General features: G+C 38.6%; 2 long non-coding RNA genes and 1 pseudogene across 2 annotated transcripts; 1 reads left to right on the top strand and 2 right to left on the bottom strand.

Moving 5' to 3' along the window:
* Positions 1-117: 117 nt before the first annotated feature.
* LOC128634147 (uncharacterized) lies at positions 118-12,704 on the bottom strand. Its single transcript, XR_008397395.1, has 4 exons — positions 12,476-12,704; positions 4,464-4,557; positions 1,419-1,912; positions 118-1,280 (listed from the first exon to the last, which is right to left on the bottom strand). It is a non-coding gene; the product is annotated as an uncharacterized LOC128634147 (long non-coding RNA).
* A 1,977-nt stretch (positions 12,705-14,681) lies between these two features.
* Positions 14,682-23,779, top strand: LOC128634126 (piwi-like protein 1; annotated as a pseudogene).
* On the bottom strand, positions 23,407-25,029 carry LOC128634158 (uncharacterized). The gene is made up of 3 exons (XR_008397414.1): positions 24,059-25,029; positions 23,790-23,887; positions 23,407-23,495 (listed from the first exon to the last, which is right to left on the bottom strand). It is a non-coding gene; the product is annotated as an uncharacterized LOC128634158 (long non-coding RNA).
* Between the last annotated feature and the right edge of the window lie 359 nt (positions 25,030-25,388).

Raw genomic sequence — 25,388 nt, 5'->3', positions numbered from 1 at the left:
GAAGATAGTTAAGTAGCACCATGATAACAGCAGTTAGATGCGCAAGCTGATAATGAGTGTCCAGATCCAGATCCAGTAAAGGGGAGAAGAAGGAATGACGATGGGCACCTAGACACACACAAGCGGTATTTGGCGGATATTGACAAATTGGATTTACACTTTAAAGATCTTTAAGAGTACTACACTATGGTTTATTAGTCGAAGAGTCAAACAGAAGTATAAGAGCTGAGGAGTGCTAACACAGACACACACACACACACACACACACACTTACACACACACTCTCGTACAGTCAAGGGCGGGCATGTAAACATAATACACACACATACACACACACACACACACATAACATTATAACTTTATAAGAATAATAAAAAGGAGTATTAAGATATTATAAGGGTAATATCTTATAATAATAGAAAACTCTATAAAATACAGAATAGTAGGATATGTAGGACAGTAGAAGGGTAATATAATGATTTTATGAAGTAGGAAGTACAGTAAATCGTTTTTCAAGCAGTATAACTATATATAAAATAGAGATATAGAGCAAATATGAAAATAAATTATAAACTAGAAATACAGGAAAATGTAACTTACTCATAATTCAGATGGTGAAGATTCTTGTCTCGCAAGGAAGGCCTTAATTTTAAGAGAAAACCATGAGGAGCCATTTATAAGGGTAGCTGAGTCAAGCTGCCCCCCCAGCGAGATAATAGTAAGACCAAGGTCACTCTAGATTGTTTTATCTCTCCACTTTTGAAGCTAATGGTTATTTGAAAACCCTTGGTTTTGATTATATTTGTAAGTTGAAAAGCCCTGTTTTTTGAGCTAATGGTAAGTTGAATAGCTCTTTTTTAACCCTATTGGTATTGAGATCATAGTCTTCTTGAAACATATGGGTTATTTACTGTGTAATTACAGTATAAATACTGGAGCTTAAGCTCAGGGTATCAGATCACTTCTGAGAATTCTCATCGGTGTGGATCTCGTGTGGTGGAACGGAACAATAAATCTGGACCCTTGCTTCTTCTCACTCACGGCTGGTGTCTTTTTTTCTATCTCCAACTGGGTTCAGAGGTTGATGTGAGTATTGGCTTCTATGTTAAATTTTAAGTGTTTTTGGGTAATGAGCCAGCAGCTGCCAGGGGACTGTCTGTGTTGGCCCACATAAAGTGAAGGAAGCGCTTGACGTGTCTCCTCTCCTGCTTGCCGTTGGCCGCGGCTTTGGGGACATCTCTGAGACTTGTCAGCCAAGCCGTGTACACTTAACATTGGCTCTGGAAAAGAGAAAAAAAAGGGGGGGGATCAGTGAAAGAAAAACAAATTTCATCCTGGGACGTCCACCCCGGGCGACCACCTGGAGTCCGCCGCCCACACACAATAAAAATAGGCCTAGAGATAGTTTAGGTACTCACCCACAGAGCCACTACTCTTTCCGGGCTACTAGCGCTTGCAGCCGCACAAATTCTGCGGAGAGTTTTGCTACTTTTCGATCAGTTCAGAACATTTGCAACTTTTAGATTTGTTCGTCTCACCGAAAGCTTGCAGTTGTTGCAGCTTTATTTTGGCGCTGAGCAGTAGCTTCCTGACCGTGTCCCCGGCGAGCTGGTGAAGGTGGAACAGGTGGCAGTCTAGCCGGCGGAAACCTTTCTTGCCGCATGCAGACACCGGGCAGTCCAGAGCATCCGCATATCACCCGCTCGCTCGCTGCCGCCAGGTGAAGCCAGCGTTCCTCTGGACCCTGCTGATGAATCTGGGCGAGATGAGCCTGCACGTTGGTGTAGAAACGCCGACAAACTGGACACACTCTTCTCTGTGACATCTCGCTGCTCAGCACCGCTGGAGCGGGTGACTTTATAGGCAGCCAGTCAGGAGGGCGGTCCCATTAGCAGACCTAGTAGGAACCACCCTGCAGCAAAAAAACGGCATGCTCTGCCTATTAGGGACGTTTAAACGCTTAAAAATGTGCCCTTAATAGCTACTATGGTGGAATAAATTACATACTTAAAAATTACAATGTTTCAGCTGTGTTCTCTTGCTATTTAAGGACGTTCTGATACTTTCGCATGCTTACAAATGTGCTCTGAACAACTGCCACGGTGGAATAAATAACATGTTAAAATAGTACAGAATGTTTCAGCTGTGTGCACTTGCTATTAGGGACGTGCCGATGCTTCTGAACACTACCAAGTGTGCTCCGAAAAATTGCCACGTTGTCATAAACAGGGTTCCATTCTTTCCTCACACAGTTCTTTGACTATCTGCACAGGCAAGTTACCAGACATCGCAGGCTTCGAACAGCCAGTGTGCAGGGAGTCAGAGTTTTTAATTAAGCACTTGAGCACCACTGGGCTGTTCATTTCAGGCTCTCCGTCACATTTTATGTGAATGTGGCCATGACATTCCTCACAGTTGCCTCTGATTTCTATGAATTTCTCTGTGGCTGATGGATAGACCTGGGCTCTTTTAAAGACAAATGTGCAGGGGCTTTTCGCTTCTTCCCAAATGTGATGATTTATCACGTTTCCAGATGCTACACTTCAGAATTGTGTATTCCCTTTTTTTGTGTTTTAGAGAACTTGTTTTTGTATGAACTGTTACACGCATGAATTCAATCCATTTCTGAAATGAAACTTCAAGATAAAAAGTCCACAATCTTTTGGTCTTGGGGAACGGGACCTGGCTCAAAATGAGTGTCATCATTACTGCCACTTGTTTCATGATCACTTTCATAAATAAACCCTAAAGCAGTCCAGATGTTGTCTGTTCAATTTAACAAAAGTATATAGAGCCTTTGCAGTGATCTTGTTTTCTAGCTGCTCACTAAGCTCTGTCCAGATGCTCTGATTAGGAGTAGCTATGTTGACATTTTGGATTATGGCCTCTTTTGATGAAGGGAGGACTGTGAAAATGGAATCCCTGTCCACTGCTGGTTTCTTGGGCATCTGGCATAAGCAAAACATAATTACCCACTGAAATAATCCTGATGCAAAAAATGTCATGTACAGTATAAACATGTTTTCATGTATTACTGTATTTGCCAAAATACAAGGAAAATATAATCTAGTAATAATGTATAAGGATATTATATCTTATATTAGGACCAATATGGTAATGTGGACCCTTAGATGCACAATGTATTAAAAAAACTAACATGGGTACCATGTGCAGCGGTAATTAGCATTTCATAGCTACATTAGCCATATTAGTATTAGCAGTGAGATTTCTGTTCAATAAACATTGACAATCTTAGCTCTCTTGAATGTTGTACCATTATGATTGAAGTTAACTAATATTATTGTAATTGACAGTGTTAAAACATTGTACTTACACTGGCCAGAATTTTGATTTAGTAACTATATCGACTTTCCCTATACTAACACTAATTTCCACTAGAGCATCGAGAACAGAAGTGTCCCTGACACCTAGTGGTGGGAGTGAAGTGTAACATGATTCTCCTTGTAAATAAATGAAAAGTTCAATCATGAGAGACCAGTGAATGAAGTAAAGAGAATTGTTTATTGAACAAATGATGATATGAATTGTCTTGAAAAAGTCTTCAGCACTTCGACTCAAAGTGTGCTCACACCGAGGAGATTTGTGCCTATAAGTCAATGTCTAATATTTTAAAAACAAAAGCAGCACAAACGATTGAGAATATTTGTGGTGAATTAAGAGCATATGGGGAGTCTGAGAGACCTCAGAATGACCTATGAATATTCTTTTAAATATCTTCAAAATCGAAGCAGCACAAACGAATTTTTTTTGGGCACAAACGGAGCACAAACGATTGAGACAATTTTGCCGACATTTTGGGTGAGGGTGGCAACTTCATGCAGGTCCAAACCCGAGTTATCAGAATAAGTTTTACTGGCCAAGTATGCTGGAGTATACAAGGAATTTGTTGCTTGAATAGCGATCCTACGGTGCACACTTACACACACAGTTCTGGATGTAAACAAGACACCGAGTAATACAAAAGAGACCAATGACAGATACCACAGGACAGTTTACAGTGAAAACAATCTTAAAAACCACTCACAAAGAACAGTTAAGAGTAAAGTGATATTACTTTAAATGACTAAAAGCTTGTATGAGCCCTGATGAGCCTCATAAATAGGAGTTTGAGACTCTTTAGATTTTATTCACAGGAACTGTAAGAGAATTGTTTCCCATTGTCATAAAGAGTCAATTTAAGGCAAGCTGAGGGATCCATCCTGTCATATCCATGTTTAAAACGCAATAATGGAGATTGTTTAACGTGTAAGAAGTATAAACGCTACACTGAAGGAGCGAACTAGAGGAATAATAATTACTACTACTACTAATATTAATAATAATAATAATAATAATAATAATAATAATAATAATAATAATAATAATGCACCTGTAGTAAATCTACGCTAATCAGAATCGTGATGTGTTTTATTCATACAACCAACAGAAGTACCTCAATTTACCTGAAAGGAGCTGTCTCGCGCTGTCTGATCCTCAACGGTCATCTCGCTCGGTTTGAATGACGCACCTGCGCACTCAACCACGCCCACCAGATGACTAAATCATAGAAATGAATGGAATAGGGATATAAACAAATAGATCAATAAAAAAGATTGCACTTTGCATTCCATATTTTCTCCATCACAGTGATTGCAAATGTTATATTATATTTAGAGCTGCAACAACTAATCGATAATAATCGATTATGAAAATCGTTGGAAACGAATCTCATTTTCGATTAGTTGGTCTGCACGGTGCGTTTACTCATTACATTACTTCTGTACTGAAAACACACTTCGGAGAGTAAATATTAAAGTAGTGTCCTAAATGAAGTACTGTACACTTACACTACGCACTACTCTACCGTCTAGTGCAATAAAGTCTAAAACCATCTAAGCCTAATCCGTTTGCAAAAGAAATCTGTGATCTTCAAAATACCTTCATTTTTATTTATCCTAAATACTGAAAACATTTGTTAAGTTGCTAGACATGACTGAATGCATTGCTGTCCAACTAAAATGAAGACAATATTATTTGTATATTGTAATATATATATAGAATAACACTTCCATGTAGAGACACTTAAAGACTTGTATTATATTTGAAAAGAGACATGGTCAATCGTATAACTGTACACAAGCAGTTTGTGCTTGGATCCCGATAATCACCGCTTGCACCTATATCTGTATGTGGTCTTTCTTATAAGGTATCCTTGAGTGTTATGAAAGGCGGCAACAAATAAAATGTATTATTGCATAGTTCTCCCATCTGACCATGCAGAGTCCATCGGTGGTGTTGTCCCAGGAATAGCAGCTGGCTGTGTGTAGTGCCGTGTCACTCTTCTGCATTATAGCCCAACTACCAATGTACTCAATACTTAATGCTTTTCCATGTCTGTTTTTTTAAAATGAGAGTACGCGCTGATACTCTCTGTCCACTGGTTCAGTTTGTTCCGACTTTAGTCCAACCCTGACACCTTCACATTCATCAGGCACTTACGTAAAGAGACGTTTTAGGCTGAGCTGGTGCTTTGGGAAATAGTATACTGGCCTGTGTGCTGTTTCTGTGAGCAAGGGGTATCACTGGGGACACTATTTGGAATGCTATTGTGCAGCTGTGCCTTTCCCATTTTGACTCCTGTCCTGGAGTCAGGATCACACTGCTGGTACTGGCAGTGTCCGGCTCTTTTAAGAACTCACTTACACATGATGTGTCACTCACTGTAGGCCAATCAGCTACCCATTACCATTCTGTTTCTTTCCAACAAAAAGGGCTTTTTAATGCATTAAAACTTGTGTTGTGTTTCACTAAAAGAGAATGCTGCATCCATGGAATTGTCATTGCCATATCATGGCACATAGGATTAAAACAAATGCTTAATTTCTCCATATGTTGCTTGTAGCATTTTAAGACGTATTAAGGCACAAGTGAGGTGTAAGAGGCTGTGCTACACCTCGCACAGTCAGCAGAGGACAGCAGCAGTGCACCGCAAGAGTTGCCGTGTGGGGGAACTCAGTTACCCAGAACACTCCAGGCTGATTAACTGGGATTGCCTGCACTTGCCAGGCCGGATGCTTAAACCCAGACTTTGAGGCCACTCTTTGTCATACCTTTGTAGAGGGGAGAAAAATTGCCTGATGTGGGAACTACTGGGGAAGGGAAGTTGGGTCAGAGCCACTCAAATGGCTCAATGCCAGGTGCCCCCTCAGGAAATTCTTTGAGGAGGGGGCTCACAACCTAGGTAAAATCATCTCCCACCCTCCCTGCTCCACTTTGGTTGCTCTGCTTCCTTACTCAGCTGAGGTCATTACTCCACTGCGTGGTTGCACTGAGGACATCCCCTACTCCTCTGCTCTGCAGAAGATACCATTACAGCTCATGGCCTCACCACTCTGTCTCTCTGCTCTGCCTCCAATGTCACTACACCACCGTATAAGGCCTGACATTCAGTGTATTCTACGTTACACCCATACGGTTCCTCATTATCTCAATATCATTAAAAAATGGACTGTTCTGTCTCAGATGAGTGATGAAGTTGATTTTGAAGCTGTGTTTCCTGATGTTGGTGTTGCACTTCCACCAAAAAGTGTTAGTGAACCTAGTAATCATTTCTACATTTGAATATGATCATGAGGCACATGGCACTCACTTCACTTATTCTACAGGGTTCGGCAGTGATTTGGTTCAACCTACTAAAGAGTGGAGAAGCGGATACCAGAACTTTGCATGCTGCATGCCCAGTTTTTGTGGGCAGTACGTGGGGTAAGTTTCCAGTAAGCACCTCTGCAGAAAATGCTTGGCGTATTTGGTTATTTTTACTAATGTACTCAATTTTACTGAAAATTGGAAACAAAATCAGTGCTCACTGATATCCAAGCAGCTTCATAAATCTTTTGTAAATATTTCTTTTAGTCTTTGATTTAGTTGCCAATAAGTGGCTCTGCTGTCGGGGACAAGAGTTCAGGAGAAGGTGCACTCTGTCCAGGTCCGACTGAGACTGAAAATTGAAACTCTACCTAAAGCAAGCTGAAAAGATTTTCAGAACTAAGATATTTGGCATAGATCAAAGGGGCTGATTAGATTTGTACTAATTTTTTGTAATGTGTATATGAAGAATAAAATACAGAATTGATATGAAAGATAAATATATCAGTTTACTATTTTACAATATTGTGTAATCTCTAGATAAAGGTGATTACTGCACTTCCCTGTTTATTGTTTTATCAAAGGCTTGACACAGTGGATCATGAAATATTGCTGCAGAGATTAAATAATGTTGGTCTATTAAATCATTGAAAAATTACTGAAGTAATCTCAGAGAGGCTATTCGGGTTAAATAAAGGTTAAATAAATAAAGAGAGAAATAAAATGGCTCTTTCCACAGGTGATGGCTAATTCCCTGCTTTTCTTGTAATACTTGATTTAATCTCCCATCCCTTCAGTTTTCTCATCTTCGTGTAATGTACTTCTCTAATCAAATATCATTTGTTGGAATACCCCCTCTCATAAAGGGGTCTTCTACTCTCATGTTTAGTTAATCTGTCAAAGAGTTCTAGTCTGTTGTCTGCAAAAATACAACAAAATACAACAAAGATTAATTCTTCTCCCTTCCTGAATTCCTTTCTTAATATCCTTCTGGTGAATGAAAAAACTAAATCCTTTAGTCTAGGACTATTTGTGATGTACATTAATCTAACATGTTAATATCCCATCTGTGCTAACGAGTGATAATCCCAATAATACAGAACGAAAAAAATAGAGTAAATGAGGTTGAGATCTAGACATGTATTTACAGTTCTCTAGTCTCTTTTATCCCACTCATTTTTATTCAAAACATCCTACTGAATTTGTTTTTACTGTGTACAACAATAGCGTTTAGTTTAAAGGGTAGACGTGCATGCACCCCTTTGTCCCTTATTAACTTACAACTGTACCACACTCAAAATATCACTCAGACCCTTCATACATGACATTTAAACTTCCTTCACTTTCTGTAAATCTCTCTAATCAGGAGTAATGCGTATGTGTATTTAACTAGTCTAACAAAATTTATCATCTATGAGCTTGGTTTCAATTTAATACAAATTTGTTTCCTTCGCTGAGCGCCATTTGTGAAAGGCGTAAAAAAGTTCCATTATAAATGTATCCATTTCATTTAAACTGTATTTGATCCTATTAAGTTGGTGTTAAGTCTACTCATGTCACGAACTACATTTCCCATCCTGCACTGCGGCCCACAAACATCTCTGCCATGTATTGCAAATCCCAGATCACACACCTGCATTAAATTCACAGCACAGTCACAGCCACAGTATAAAGACTTTCAATTCACTCACAGATTGTGCAGTATACGCTCCATTCCTCGTGTTTGTGACCATTGCACTGTATTATTTAAATACTGAGACTTGTGTTTCGTATACATTGTATTGCATGTCCATAGCACACCGTATATAATATATATTTGTATATTCACACATTACTTTATTCTATTCAACAGTCTACGGTTCAGTAAAGAAACAAGTCTCTCAAACTACACTGCTGCAAAGAGACTGTAACTGAACTAAACTAAAACATGTCACTGCAGTGAGACCCACATCAGCACAACAACAGGTCACATCAACAGCAAAAGAAACCACCACGTAACATGCAACACTGTCCGATCCAGACACATGTAATCCATGCAAATCCTAATTCAACATTAACTATTCATCTTATTCTAATGTGAAGGACTCAACACATCTGGAATAGACAGAAAACATGTTACAAAAAGTTTGAAAATAAGTGTAGACTAATATTACCATCAAATCTTACTAATTATTCATCACTGGACATAGGCACTGTTTAAAGAGAAATGTACAGCAAATTATTCATCACTGTGCAACACAAATACCTCACGCCAAAAGAACTCACACTTACACTGCTCAACTTAGAAAAACAGCAGTTACATTATTATTATTATTATTATTATTATTATTATTATTATGTATTTATTTATTTTTTGCTTTGAGTTCATTGCACTCGTGACGTGAGTGACCAGTTAGCATGGCAACATCAGGGCCCGTAAAGATTTATAGACACATACAGGAATCAAAGATACACAAATTAGTGATGGTTATTCCAGCTCTTTTCAGTGAGTCAGTTCATTTGGCTCAGCAATAAACTCCCAAACGACTCTTCATTCAGTACGACTAATGGCTTTTATAATTCAGCTAAATTTAGCAATATTTGGACCCATGATTAGTATGTGTGCACATATATCACTTAACTTGTTCAGTGTAGGCTAATTATACTAACCTTTAATTGTACATCATTTTGGATTATGTTTAGCATAAAACCTTAAATAATATAAAAACAGACATTATTACCCATGTGTATTAAGTGTTTTATTTAGCTTGATCTATCCAAAACTCAAACCATTCCAAACAAACCACACTCACTACACTGCTGGAGTACAGGTAACAGCAGCGCACCCCTCACTCACGTACTCCAGTTTTAATCGAAGGTTCACATTTCAAATTCCTGTTGGAATCTTTCTGACCATGTTCATGTACAGTTTGTATAAGATTTAGTTCCACTTATTCCTACTGATTATTGTGCAGTGTTTAACAGAGGTACAGTATATTTTGAGATGTTTACATAACCTTTGAAAATAAATTATTGGTTTTAACTTTGCTTTCTGTTTCTGTTGTAGATTTTTAGCTTATTTATTAAATGATCTGGCAGAGAGAAAATGGGAGTGAGAAACTTTTGGTAGGTTTAGTATTGAGCCATAAGTTTAAAAAAAATAATAATGTTGCAGTGGCACGAAGCTCAGTAGAATTTTCTGCCATAAGTTTAATTTCCCCAAAGTTCTATGATTTTGCTGGGTCGTGGGGGGAGCGTGGAGCCTATCCCAGGGGACTTGGGGCACAAGACAGGGGACAGCCCTGGATAGGGTGCCAACCTTTTGCAGGGCACAATTGCACACACACTCACACACATTCACACACTACGGATAATTTGGAAATGCCAATCATCCTACAACACATGTCTTTGAATTGGGGAGGAAACCAGATCACCTGAAGGAAACCCCCGAAGCATGGGGAGAGCATGCAAACTACATGCATATGATAGTTGTTGTTATTGTTATTATTGTTGTTATTATTATTATTATTATTATGAGGATCCTGTTGTGGAGAGGCTTTTCCAGCCTGTCTCTCTACCACACCTTAAAGCATATTAACATCACAGGACAACAAATGAAAAGAACTATCAGGAACACCACAGAGGCTGTTGAGAGAGCTTCAAGAAGGCTCTGGAGGGTTATCAGCAATTTGGACATAGGCCAGGTCCAGGGAGTCTTAGGATTAAAGACCCGAAACACCCAGTGACTCCAGGTTCCATCACTAATGTGTCCAAAAGCACATTGCAAGATGTATGAAAAAAACATGAAAATATTAATAATAAAAATTCATTCATTAATTCCATAAAAATCAGAAAAGTTGGCTGGACTAGAAAAAACATGCACAATGACCATCCAAGCTGTTTTTATTTTATTTTTATTTTATTAATTACATTATTTTTGCAGACCCAGCAGATACAGTCAGGTTCATAAATATTTGGACATTGGCAAAGTTATTGTTTTTAAAAATATATATTTTTACCACAGTATATTGGAGTGGAAATAAAATAATATCCATATTCATTCTTTCATTCCAACTCTAATATACTGTGTTCGACAGCTAAAATAATAACTTTGTCAAGTAACGAAGAGGAAACATTAGCATTGTCTGTATACCAAAAAAAAAAAGAGAACCTCTGTTATGTTAGTATCAGGGTACTGGTATTGCACCTCCCCATAGTCCACCTCCTCTGTATTAAAGGTCATTTTAGATAGCAACTATAGAAAATATAGTAGTTTAAAAAACAACACCCTACTACACACTCGTCTCCTCGTGCTGCAAGTGCACACTGGTTTTGGCCTAGTAGGGCGAGTAAGGGAAATTGAACACAGGTTATTGGGGAAAAATAAAATGTAAAGCAAGGCAATGTTCCTAAGCATACCTCCAAAGTTGTAACAAAATGGCTTAAAGACAACAAAGTAAATCTACTCGAGTGTCCATCAAAAACACCCTGACCTGACTCCCAAAGAAAATTTGTGGACTGAAGTGAAAAAGCATGTCTGAGCAATGAGGCCCTCAAAACAGTTCTGTCTGGAGGAATGAGCACAAATTACAGCAAATCATGAGAAGCTTGTGGAAGGCTACCCCAAGTTCAATCAATGAACAGGCAATACCACTAAACACTAACAAAGTGTATCTAATTAATAATCTGTCATGTTGGGCTTGATGGTTGCACTCAAGTCTTGGTTTGAAGACAGATAGTGGCTTGTTTAAGTGTTTAAAGGTCCATTATTCACATCAAAGGATGTTTGATAGTTCACAGTAATTCAATTTCACAAGTAAAATCATTTTGGCTTAAATCTTAATTCACTGAGTCATTTAAGTCATTCACGAGTCACAAGTTTCCACATACACACACATACGAGTTTGTATGTGTGTGTGTGTATATATATATATATATATATATATATATATATATATATATATATATATATATATATATATATATATATATGTATGTATGTGTGTGTGTGTGTGTGTGTGTGTGTGTGTGTGTGGTAGGGCTGCACGATTATGGCCAAAATGATAATCCTGATTATTTTGATCAATATTGAGATCTCGATTATTTATCATGAATCATCATGCTGTAGAGATTTGTTAAGTCAATTACATCACATACACATCATATGAAGAAAAAACTTAACTCCTTACATTAATACATTAGATGTATTGTACACTAGCATTAATGTCTGAAAACTAAGCTTAATTTCTGACAGGGGTTTGAAATGTTTACAGATAGAGAGTATATATTTATAAGCAAAATGCTCAGGTACAGGTCTAATACACAACTCTCGGACCATTGTGGATGTTTAAAACTAGTTGTATGAAACATGTATGTATTCTGCCGAAGTTTTGCGTTTAGGGGTGTGTGTGAGTAGGGTGGGGGTGGGGGGTTAACTTCACGCAGATAACCTGCGTTTCCCAAAGCCCGCTTCCTCGAGCTTTAACGGCAGAAGATTAAAAAATATATTCATTTGTATTGGTTATATGTCCACTCAATACACATTATTAAGACAATACACATTGTGTCCTTTTTTGTGTGTTTATTCTATGAGAAATAGAGAAGCTTGAATGTACAGCGAATGTCCGATATAAACCAACTTTAACGCGCGCGCGGATTACAAAACTTGTTGAACAAAAATTTTCTTCGATTATTATCATTTAGATTAGGGAGCAATAGCTAATTATCTGACTAAAACTGGCTGGTATCTGCTCGATGCTTACTACAAAGTAGTTAATTAACATTCATTTAAAAACAAGAACACAATTATAAACATAAATATTATAATTATATTTCGCTTAAACATCCTTACCTTAAACTCCTGAGAAAAGTTCAACTTGAAGAAAGAAAACCCCGTGTCTGCTGTGTCTAGAACAACATAGAATACTATTAGAAAATGACGAACAGATTTATAAACACTGAGGGAACGGATTTATAAAAACGGAGGGAACGGATTTATAAAAACGGAGGGAACGGATTTATAAAAACGGAGGGAACGGATTTATAAAAACGGAGGGAACGGATTTATAAACACTGAGGGAACGGATTTATAAACACTGAGGGAACGGATTTATAAACACTGAGGGAACGGATTTATAAAAACTGAGGGAACGGATTTATAAAAACGGAGGGAACGGATTTATAAACACTGAGGGAACGGATTTATAAACACTGAGGGAACGGATTTATAAACACTGAGGGAACGGATTTATAAACACTGAGGGAACGGATTTATAAAAACGGAGGGAACAGATTTATAAAAACTGAGGGAACGGATTTATAAAAACGGAGGGAACAGATTTATAAACACTGAGGGAACGGATTTATAAACACTGAGGGAACGGATTTATAAAAACGGAGGGAACAGATTTATAAAAACGGAGGGAACAGATTTATAAAAACTGAGGGAACGGATTTATAAAAACGGAGGGAACAGATTTATAAAAACGGAGGGAACAGATTTATAAACACTGAGGGAACGGATTTATAAACACTGAGGGAACGGATTTATAAAAACTGAGGGAACGGATTTATAAAAACGGAGGGAACGGATTTATAAACACTGAGGGAACGGATTTATAAAAACTGAGGGAACGGATTTATAAAAACGGAGGGAACAGATTTATAAAAACTGAGGGAACGGATTTATAAAAACGGAGGGAACAGATTTATAAACACTGAGGGAACGGATTTATAAACACTGAGGGAACGGATTTATAAAAACGGAGGGAACAGATTTATAAAAACGGAGGGAACGGATTTATAAAAACGGAGGGAACGGATTTGCTAAAAAAAAAAAAAAAAAAAAAAAAAACCCTGAGGGAACAGATTTGCTAAAAAATCTGTAAATTAAAAAAAAAAAAAAAAAAAACTTGAGGGAACAGATTTGCTAAAAATCTGTAAATAAATAAATAATATAAAAAAAAACTTGAGGGAACAGATTTGCTAAAAATCTGTAAACAATTTTATTTAAAAAATAAAATAAATAATAAAAAAAAAAACCCCTGAGGGAACAGATTTATAAAAACAAAAAAAAACCTGAGGGAACAGATTTGCTAAAAATCTGTAAATACATTTTTTTAAAAAAACTTGAGGGAACAGATTTGCTAAAAATCTGTAAATAAATTAAAAATAATAATAAATAAATAAATAAATAACCTGAGGGAACAGATTTGCGAAAAAAAACCCGGAGGGAACAAGTTTATAAAAACGGAGGGTACGGATTACAAGTTAAGAATTACTATTACAATTTAAGATTAAAATTACTTGTTGAACAACAACTTGATTTGTTGATTGGCAAACAAGAACTCAATTATAAACATAAATATTATAATCATATTTAAACATCCTTACCGTGACTCCTGAGGAAAAATGTGTCTCCTACAACCATGGGCGTAACCACGTATTCTTTTGGGGGGGGCGTGTCCCCGCCAATGTTGAGGTAATACCAATCTTTCCCTCCCAATATACAGTAGAAAATGTTTTCTATATGTCCCCCTTTAATGAACCTTGCAAACTGATCTGTCTTTTCATCTATTCTATTTATTTACGTCTACTCGTTTTTAATATATTTCCGTTTGTTAAGGAAAATGGGTGAGTGCCCCCCTCCAATTATACACTTGGTTGCGCCCATACTCAACGCAAAAATGGCGCGAGTATCAAATAAAAATGTCGTCTGTCCACCGGATGGCGCTCAGATCACACATACAAACACAGCACAAACCTACAGACCTTGTGGGGAGGCAAGACTGGTAAAAAACTAATGCCATATATCAGGGGTGCCCACACTTTTTTGACTTGCGAGCTACTATTAACATGACCAGTCGAAGAGATCTACCTACACTAAAAATGCGAAACATTTATTTATTTATATATACACTGCGTATACATACATACATATACATACATATATACATACATATATATATATATATATATATATATATATATATATATATATATATATATATATATATATATATGTATATGTATATATATATATGTATGTGTGTGTGTGTGTGTCAGTGCGTATGTGTATGTGATTATAGCGAGTGTGTATGTGTGATTATAGTGTGTGATTATAGCAAGTGTGTATGTGTGTGTGATTATAGCGAGTGTGTGATTATAGCGAGTGCGTATGTGTATGTGATTATAGCGAGTGTGTGATTATAGCAAGTGTGTATGTGTGTGTGATTATAGTGTGTATGTTTGATTAGAGTGAGTGAGTATGTGTGTGATCATAGGGAGTGTGTGATTATAGTGAGCGTGTATGTGTGATTATAGTGAGTGTGTGTGATCATAGTGTGTATGTGTGATTATAGTGAGTGTCTGATTATAGTGTGTATGTAATAAATAATACTACCAATAAAACTATAAATTATAAATAAAACTATAAATAATACCACCAAAACAATACTCCATAAATAAAAGAAAATAAAGAGATAATTAACTATATACTTGATATTCCTACTAGATTACTAAAGTCTCTCACTTATCCCAGAATTTTTAGATAGTTTATTAGGGGAGGTGCATTTTCCCAGATGTTTTCCCCAGCAAGTTCTCTAGTGTCATGTTTGGTTTTCCAATCTGCATCTCTAGCTCAGTTCTTAACTCCTCATGCCTTTTGCAGTCTAACAGAATGTGTTTCATCATCTCTTGTGTATTGCAGTGTGTGCAGAGTCCAGTTCTTGTATAGTTACTGAAAACTACTGCATATAGACACCTGTTTAACCTAATAGACCTATATAAGATATAACCCAGCACACCTATACTATAGCACTTGCATTGGAAACATACACTACCGTCAAACGTTTAGACTCATTCATCCTTTAACATCATGAGGGACCTTTCCACTCACACCAGACTGACCCCAGAACAGTGGGAGAACCGCCTCAACAGATTCATCAAGAACATGAGCAGGTACTGGATAAAAGCGACTGCATTAATAATTCAATTCTGCTTTTGTCTGAATAGCGCGTTTAACAGCGTACGATGTCACAGAGCAGCTTTACAGAAACTTATACATTCTTTACATTTAGAAATTTATCCTTAACGTGCAAGCCAGAGACAAATTTTTACAAAAGAAACATTTGTAGCATGCATATAAGGGGTGTGTATTTACTTTACAGAGACTATCCCGGGCAACACGAGGCTGAACATATAGCGTGATGGTTTTTCTGATTATATCATTCTTAAGTTTAATACACAAGTTTCATAGTAATATACACTACCAATCAAAAGTTTGTGGACACCCGACTGGAATGTTTTTCATGATCTTAAAAGCCTTTTGATCTGAAGGTGTACGATTAAATGTTTGAAATGAACGTTATACCAATTTACACTGCTGAATCTTTCAGTGAATCTCTTCCAGGAATGCCAGTGTTCAGACTACACTCAGCACATGGGGTCTAAGCTTTGAGAACAAGCTGCTGAATCTGTCTGGAAGAGTTCTTCCTGCTGAGAGGATCCTACAGGGAGTGAGAGCAGTAAGGGGGACCACAGAACACAGAGAACACAGAGAACACAGAGAACACAACTGTACACGACACGTGTCGCACTCTTGCTGTGTGTGTGTGTGTGTGTGTGTGAAGAGCTTCTCGACAGCTTTTCTTTCATTCATAGCGGAAGGCAGTGGTTACTGTGCGTAGTGTTTTATTTGAACCAGAGCCCTGTTGAGCAAGGATCATGTCTTAATTGCAGCATTAACACTTTTTATCCCCCCGCCATTTCATTTTTTTTCTGTGTGCAGGATGGAGTACGATGATCGACAGGAGGCTCTGCTGAGAGCTCTGCAGCAGAGAGTGGGGCAACAGGTTCAGATGGTGGGTCTCACACACTGGGTAGAATCAAGTGTGTCCATGAAGTTTGTTTAGGATTCAAATATTAAAGTATTTTACTATGCTGAAAATGTTCAGGTCAGCATCCGTACTTTATAGGGGTTAAGGTATAGAAAATGTATTGTATTGCTTAGAAAAACCGTACATGTGACTAGTAATGTAACGACCGTTATATTCATTATTTGACTGAATAAGTAATGCACTCGCTGTCCATTTTATTAGAAACACCCTCACATTCATGGGGCAGCGGCACGATGCATAAAAAGAACTTGAGTTAACGTTCACGTCAAGCATCACAATGGGTGAAAATTGTGACCTCTGTGACCTTTACTGTGGCAAGGTTGTTTGTATTAGATGGGCAGGTTTGAGTATTTCAGAAATTGCTGATCTCCTGGGCTTTTCACACAGAACAGTCTGTAGAGAAAGGACTTTGATTTAAAAATAAATAAAATAAAGTGGCGCGAGAAGAAAAAACCCACATTACTATGGGTAAATAATATAGATGGCACTAGTGCTGCACAATTAATCGAATATCGATCGCGATTACGATTTTAACGGCCCACGATTAAATGAACATGATCGACTGCGATATTAACGTTTAAAGTCCGTCCTCCGCTAATAGAAAACTCAGCTGCAGATCAAATCAAGCACTTCCTACACTTATAGCCAATCACCATAGGGCAGCGCAGCGATGAGGTCATTTTGTAGTGCCAAAACCCAGAAACGGCATTAGCATTTTAGCCCTCGAGCTGCCAGGTTCGCTTCGAGCTCCAGCGCTTTGCATGAGGAGAAATCATGACATTAACACGCTATAAGGTGAGTTTAATTCAAACTTCTTTATTAAAAAATTCCTCACCAATCATAATCAAGAGTAGCAACTGTTCCGTCTGTAAACATACAGTACACTGCAGTTCTCCTTCACTAACTCTAATTCACTTCATTTAAACTCACGGTTGCCAGATATCACTAGAAAAGTCAACTCCAGTTTCCATGTTTTGATTTAATCCCCCCAAAACATTATCAGCAGACATGGACACTGTACTGGGGAACTGATCTAAAACTGATAAACAAAAATAAAACTACTAAAATGTAAAGACAGAAAATGTGCTTAGTTATAAATAAATCTTAAATATATATATATATATATATATATATATATATATATATATATATATATATATATATATATATTGGGCACACGGTGGCTTAGTGTTTAGCACGTTCGCCTCACACCACCAGGGTCGGGCTCGATTCCTGTGGCCCTGTGTGTGTGGAGTTTACATGTTCTCCCCGTGCTGCGAGGGTTTCCTCCGGGTACTCCGGTTAACTCCCCCAGTCCAAACACATGCATGGTAGGCTGATTGGCGTGTCTAAGGTGTCCGTAGTGTATGAGTGGGAGTGTGATTGTGCCCTGTGATGGACTTTCCAGGGTGTACCCCTCCTTGTACCCGATGTTCCCTGGGATAGGCTCCAGGTTGGTTGGATGGATGGATATATATTATTATAATAACTTCATTAAATATAAATGAAATGAGAAATGAAATAATGTTTAATTACTATGGGTTGCATTTAATATCAATTTGACATTAAGCTTAGTTCGCTATTTCATTGAAAGCTATTAGCCTTTTTCCTATTATGGATCAGCTTTGTGTTAGTCTACTTTTAATTAGGACTCTTTATTGTTTTTAATATATCTAAAAATAAATATTTTATGTTTGTTTATTTATCAATTAACCAACAGTATCTCATTGCTATTATTTTAATTCAGTTAACAGTGACCATGAGCATTTAACTGTTTATGATAGACTGTATGATTAAAGTTTAAATAAAAAAAGATTGGTATCTGGACCGGTTTCGTCTATAAAAATCCTGATCGGAGCGTCCCTAATGAACACCATTAAACTAAAGCGCTTTGCATCTGACTGGTAAATGAACTCACCCAATCACATCCTATATGAGATTATTCAGATATCTACACAATACACACAGAGCGGTTCGAGAACTGACTCCAGCCCAGAACCATGACAGTGGAAATGTCTAATAGTGTAGCTTTAAATATATTTAAGAGGAGCACACTCCAAACAGGTTAACGGTTGTTTTGTGCATACAGTCTGTAAAATGAACTGAAAATATTACATTTAGTTTATCAGAAGGTAAATTAATGTGTCATGGCTCACACGATGTTCCTAAATTCTGTCATAATTGACCAGCTCAAGTTTTCTCATGCCGACTTGTGTGTTGTATTGTGGCATGAGAGAACTTAATAAATGTGAAAGTGCAATAAAAAATATGATATCAATAAAATCAATGAATAATCGTGATAATCGAGATCTCAGTATTAATCTAAATAATCGGGATTATCATTTTGGCCATAATCGTGCATCCCTAGGTGGCACTGATCCAGGACCTGATAGCAGCAAAAACACGGTGGATCAGCTATCAGAGATAACAGAAATCACATCATATAACTGATGCATGTAAAAGAGACGTGACTGTTCTTTCGCTAGGATTGAATTCATTATATTCATACTTTATGTATGGGTTTTTGTATGAAAGTTTAATGGTAAACGAGTGCTTCAGTTAAAATAATGAGCGTTGTAGATCTTAAAGAAAACAATATCGGATGGGTATCGGATCATGACACTTCTAGTAGATAAGTCAAATGAAACTGTTTTTATTTACTTAATTAATTTTTAAATTGAATGTTTAAGGATATTGCTGTTTGATTTTCTTTGTTAAAGTCGTTTCACCTTTTGTGATGTGACACGCAGTGTAGTGCAACTGCTTCTATGTGATTTTTGTCACAGTATATCCTTTTATGGGTCTAAGCATACGGCATAAGATAATTTCAGATTTACTGCCTCAGTCTACAGATTACCATTACTTCTTGTTCTGAAGCACTCACTTTAAATCATGTGTGTAAGGTGGTTGTGATCCTGTTAGCCAACCGTAAGGATAAATACGATTGCGTGAAGAAGTACCTGTGTGTGGACTGTCCCACTCCAAGCCAGTGTGTGGTGGCTCGCACCCTCAGCAGACCTCAGACCCTCATGACCATAGCCACAAAGATCTCCTTGCAGATGAGCTGCAAGATGGAAGGAGAGCCGTGGAGCGTCGAGATCCCGGTACGGTTCTGTTCTTCAAGCACTGGGAGTTTTTCAAGTAACTGAAATATATCCGGCATTGGGATTTCAACTACAACCAAAATCATCACTTAAAAGCATATCTGATCTTGTAACTGATCAACAGTGGCACCTCCTAACCCTGATGTTATTCTATTAAAACATTGTTTTAGTGACTTCTCCTGCTCTTTCAGTTGAAGCACCTGATGATGTTGGTATCGACTGCTACCATGACAGTGCCGCAGGAAAGAGATCCATCGGTGCACTGGTGGCCAGCCTCAACCCGGGCATGTCCAGGTACTTAAAGCATGACTTGTGTGGACTCTGTAAACAGCTTTAAGAAGGGTTGTGTTTAATGAACTAGATTTTAGATTTGAACTTTTCCACCAGTCTTCAGAAGAGAGGGCATTACCCTTTGTGGTTCATCGTAACTTTAGGAGAGAGAAAAAGTACAATATCGTTCTTTTAAAATGATTAAAAATGGTTCTCTTAATCTCACACACTGTTCTCTGTATTTCCATTTCCTTCCGGTTGAAGGACAGAATCACAATTTTTTAGTCTTGAATCCTCTGAACGTTGTTTTCCTCGCTGCTACCGCCACCTTCATCTTCCTCATAAAGGGTCTGGGCCATGCTCTGTATGCTATGTGCTCTGTATGCTATGTGCTCTGTATACTATGTGCCACTGCTCTGTAACCATGAGAGCACCGTCCTTCTCTCAGGTGGTTTTCAAAGTGTGCAGGGTATGAAATGCAGTCTGGGAGGAACATCATGCTCACAAATGACCTCGTTACACTGCAGTCTCTTTGAATTCCGACTTTACACTCAGGATGAAATACTCACGCTGCAGTCTGATGGAACGTTGGAGAAAAAGCGAGCAATTTTAGAATTGTCGCTTCATTTAAGAAGTGCATTAAGACATGGCTTTTTGTTTTGATTTCTTTTCCTCAGCTGCGCTGAAGGCCTACTTCAAATACAACGAATGTTTGCCGTCACGCATCGTGGTGTGGGCGACGGCGTGCTGCTGAGCGTAGTCGACTACAAAGTGCCTCAGTTCACGCAGTCCATCAAGGCCATGGGTGAAGATTACGCGTCTTTCTGATCGCAGCTTCAGGTTGCGTTCGGTGTGTTTTAAACGCTGATGGCTTGATTTGTCAGGTACAACTTCTTCCACGTGAGTCACAAAGCGCGCTTCGGCAGTGTGGCCCCCACTCACTACAACATGGTGTACGACAGCAGTGTCCTCAAACCAGACCACATGCAGAGACTCACCTACAAACTCTGCCACATGTATTACAACTGGCAGGTAAAAGCCACACACACACACACACACACACACACACGTGTTCATACAAGCCCGCTTTCTACACAACCCCAGATCATGCTGATTGATGATGTAAGGATTGAGGATGTGGTCATTTTCTTTAATCGCACGTCTATCATTAGAGAATCCGCATCGTGTGATCAAAAACGGAGAACGCGCATGAATTTGTTATAGAATTTGTCCAAGATTTTATTGGGAATGTTTCGTACAGTGTTGACGATCTAAATAGCTTAATTTAGCTTAAAACCATGTAATTGCAGGGTTAAAGATACGAGCTATACGAGATCAAGCCTGCGATCGGAGCGTCCGTATACTCGATGTTTACAAAACCGCAAGAACGGAAGCGAAATGCTATCAAACAAGTCAGAGTTAATGTATTGTTCTGATGGCTGAAGGAAAATTTTACTTAACGGTTCTATCTTAAGGGTGAGCTGAGGTTGTGTATAATTAGTTTAGTAGAGAGAGAGTGAGTGATGTAGAAAAAGGAAATAAAGAATTAACAGGTGTTGTGAATTGAGGATGTGTAGAAAAAGTATATTTAAAGCAGATGAATGAATGTATTAGAAGCCGGGAAAGGTGAGGTTTCCTTCACGTGTTTCCTGGAGGATGCAGTAGAGTTGTGTGTGTGATTTCCTGTATACATGTATACACACGGTTGTGTGTAGTTTTAGAAACATCTGGGACTTGAATTTTCAGTGTGCACATGATAGATGTGCTATATAATGTAATTTAGAAACAGGTGGATTTCACGAATATTTTACACTAAATATGAAACTTATTCACTTCGACTGAACATTAAATGAATCTCAGAACTGAGACAGTATTAAACAGTCAGTAACAGAAGCCCCTGTGAGAATCAGAACCTCAGGTTTAATCAGTGTTGTGGAATGTGATATGATCAAATCAACAAGTTAGTATATTTTACTTGTACTCAGCACTTTCCTTTAACTGGAGCTGAAACTTGTTGTTAAAGCGTTTTTGGCCTTTTGTCAACCCTACAGTTCTCTGTTCACGTTTTCCTACAAAATGTCACCTCCTGTAATAACACGAGCACTGCTTTTTATTTATTTAAATATTTTACATATACGGATTATATACTTTATGTACGTTTACAAAAGGCTGATGTAGATTTAAAACGCTCTGAAAGTTTTCACCAAAGGAACAGAAATTATCATTATTAATTTTTTAAACCGGTTTATGATGCTCGTGAGTGTGGCTCTGTGACATTTAACACCTTCAGCAAGACTTTAACGCGAACACGCTTTAAACCGGTATTTCCCGTCGCAGCACGCGCACAGGTTTGTTTAAGATTAGCACGCGCACACTTATAATATCGTCACTACAGAGCCCATGGAAATGAATGCTACTTTTAAATGGTTTTACTCTTCACCTTATAAATCTGAATTTCCTGCAGACGATACTAAAGTGAATGCATTTCTTCAAGACCTTTGTAACCCTGTTATTGATTTGAATACTGCCATGCAACTGGACTCCCCACTCTCTCTTGAAGAAATTTGAATTCAGTTAAAACTATGCAGTGTAACAAAGCTCCTGGCCCGGACGGGTTCCGATTGAATTGTTTAAAGCATCTATTGGAAAATTAGCTCCACTGCTTTTATCTGCGTTCAACGAATCCTTGGAATGTGGGTCTTTGCCTCCAACTCTGACACAAGCCACGATAGCTCTCCTTCTTAAGGAGGGTAAGGATCCGTCCTCCTGCGGTTCTTATAGGCCGCTGTCTCTGCTTAATGCAGATGTAAAGGTGTTGGTGAAAGTAATGGCATCTCGTTTAGAGAACGTTATCCCTTATATCTGAAGAGCAAACTTCTTTTATAAAGGGACATCAGTTGTTTTTCAATACCCGTACGCTCTTTAAATTATTCAAAGCATTCGGCTGAGATTGTGATTTCTTTAGATGCTGAAAAAGCATTTGACAGGGTTGAGTGGGTTTAATCCACATCAGAGAGGAATGATTTCTAGGATTTATGATTTTATTCTGGCGTTAGGTAGTGAGGCGAGTACCAAAATTAAGAATGCGTGGGAAATGGAGTTAGGAGTACAGATAAGTGAGGGGTGTTGGGAACGTGCTATTGGTAGGATACAGTCTACCACTTCCTGTGCTCGTCTTGGACTCATCCAGTTCAAAGTTTTACACAGAGTCCATCTGTCTAAGTCGAGACTTTCTGTAATATATCCAGAAGTAGAGGACAAGTGTGATAAATGCCATGGCTCTCCCTGTCATCTTGGCCATATGTTTTTCTTCTGCCCTGATCTCCATGGTTTTTGGACTGGTTTCTTTACCATCATGTCCACTATTCTCAGAGTAGATTTAAAACCTTGCCCATTCATTGCTACATTTGGGATTCCTGATGCCTCAGATCTATTACGCTGTGTACAAAAAGATATTATCACTTTCACATCCCTAATAGCAAGACGTTCCTGCGGCTGGTTCGTGTAAATAACTCGTACAGTCAGGCAGGTGTTGGTTGTTTAAAGAAACCTTTTAACAAAAAACAAAATAAAAATCAGCTCCTCAATCTTCCACCTCCTTCTGAAACCACACAGATGAAATAGAAATCACACGCTGCAAGGACACAGCCAGGTTCTCTTTTACACACACCTGAGAGGAGATAAACCAGCTGAACTTTCTAATCTTACATTAAACATCCAACAAGCAGCTTTCGGGTCACAGTGAGATATTAATGACAAGTTCCTGTAACGCTTCTTCTGCGCTAAACTCGAACCTGAGGGTGACGACGCCATCTCAAACTAAAACAACTTCTATCTACAAAGCTCCAGTGCAGAAGAGTTACTCTGACCGGGGTGGAGTATTTCAGTGTAATACCTTCTGATCGGCGATCAGCCTGCCATCATGCAGCTCACCTTCTGTCAGCTTCTTGGCTGCACGTTAAATGCAGTCAGTGAAACCGGTGCGTAATGAACCTGTAGAGAGAGAGAATGACAGTGAATGAGTTCAGATGTTACTTGAACACATCTGTGATCTGAGTGCCTTGACCTCAGACATGATCTGCCTGCGAGGTAGGAACTGTGAGGTTAAACGCTGTGACTGTAAATAAACACTTGAACAGGTGTTGACTACAAGTGTGCGCTTACCCTATGCGCTGAAGTTGCTGCCTTAGATCACGGATGATTGCAATCAGAGTCGCTCGTCTCTGCGCCTGAGCTGCCAACACCTACAGGAACACAGCTGCTGGAATAACATATTGATCCTATTGATCAGATGGTTACGTCTCGCCAACACCTACAGGAACACACAGATCTTTTAAACTCACGCATGTTGTTTTACATCTAAACCGTTATCCATGGACAGAACACACACTCTCCCCAAACAATATAAACACAGTAAAATAAAACTCAAGTGATCGAGTCACCGATGAATCGTTAGCATAGTGGTTGAACGTAGTTAAAAAAAAAAAAAGGACAAGTTTTAATTAGCTGAATTGTGCATCCTTACTGCCGGGTCTGGAGCTGCAGCCTGTTGGCCGTGCCCTATGTCAGTATCGACAGGGCTCATATCAATGCTAGAAGGACCGTTTAAGCACCTGGTGATAGACAGGTTTAGCAGATGGAGGGAGGCAATACAATCAGCAGACTAAACTGCTGGAACAATGATTCAATTTTTAACCAGAGAGGTAATTCCTAGAGACGGCATACCATCTCAGATTAGCTCTGACAATGGCTCAGCGTTCGTTTAAAAAACAGTGTTACAGTAACTGTGATTAAATTAAAATTTTGATGTGTTTATCACCCTTAGTCACAGGGAATAGTGGAAAAGGTAAGTGGTACCTTTAAGGCTAAGTTTAACGCAATTTGTGCTGACTCTGAACTCTTTTCGGTAGATGCTCTACCTCCTGCACTAATGACCTATCGCATGCAGACTAACAGAAATATGCATCTAACACCGCATGAAATGCCTATGGGCCAACCCATGTCTGTGTCATACCTGAGAGGTCCTTATGAAGAACTGCTGCTGAAGTAATTACAGATGGAACTAAGAGCATATATGCGATAACTAACTGCTATGTATGAAGCTATCTATTCACAGGACCAGAGCTGGGGACTGAGAGAGGAGACAGAAGTTCCTTGTCCTGTGACTCCTGGAGAACAGGTGTACCTAGTGGTATTCCAGCCCAGAAGGGAAAGGCCGTACAAAGTGAGCACTTAGATTAAGACCTAGGAGAAAGGAAGATCAGCTGATCGAAGGGGACGATCCAGTGGTTGACATTGCAGAAGAAAGAACAAGACAAGACGTGAGAGAGGGTCTAAATGAAGATAAAGGAGAATGGCAGTCTCAGGTGATGGCAAAGAAGAAGGTCTGTCAGGGGTCGTACCAACAGAGCAGGAGGAAAGAAGGGCTCCTGCTGCTGAGAGCGGTTCTGACGAGCCTGATACACCTGCTGAAGGAGAAAGAGGCCCAAGCAGA

This window comes from Ictalurus punctatus, chromosome 12, assembly GCF_001660625.3.
Source record: "Ictalurus punctatus breed USDA103 chromosome 12, Coco_2.0, whole genome shotgun sequence".
Classification (NCBI taxonomy): Eukaryota; Metazoa; Chordata; class Actinopteri; order Siluriformes; family Ictaluridae; genus Ictalurus; species Ictalurus punctatus.
The sequence above is the reverse complement of the archived record's forward strand: the minus strand, read 5'-3'. Positions and strand labels throughout refer to the sequence as shown.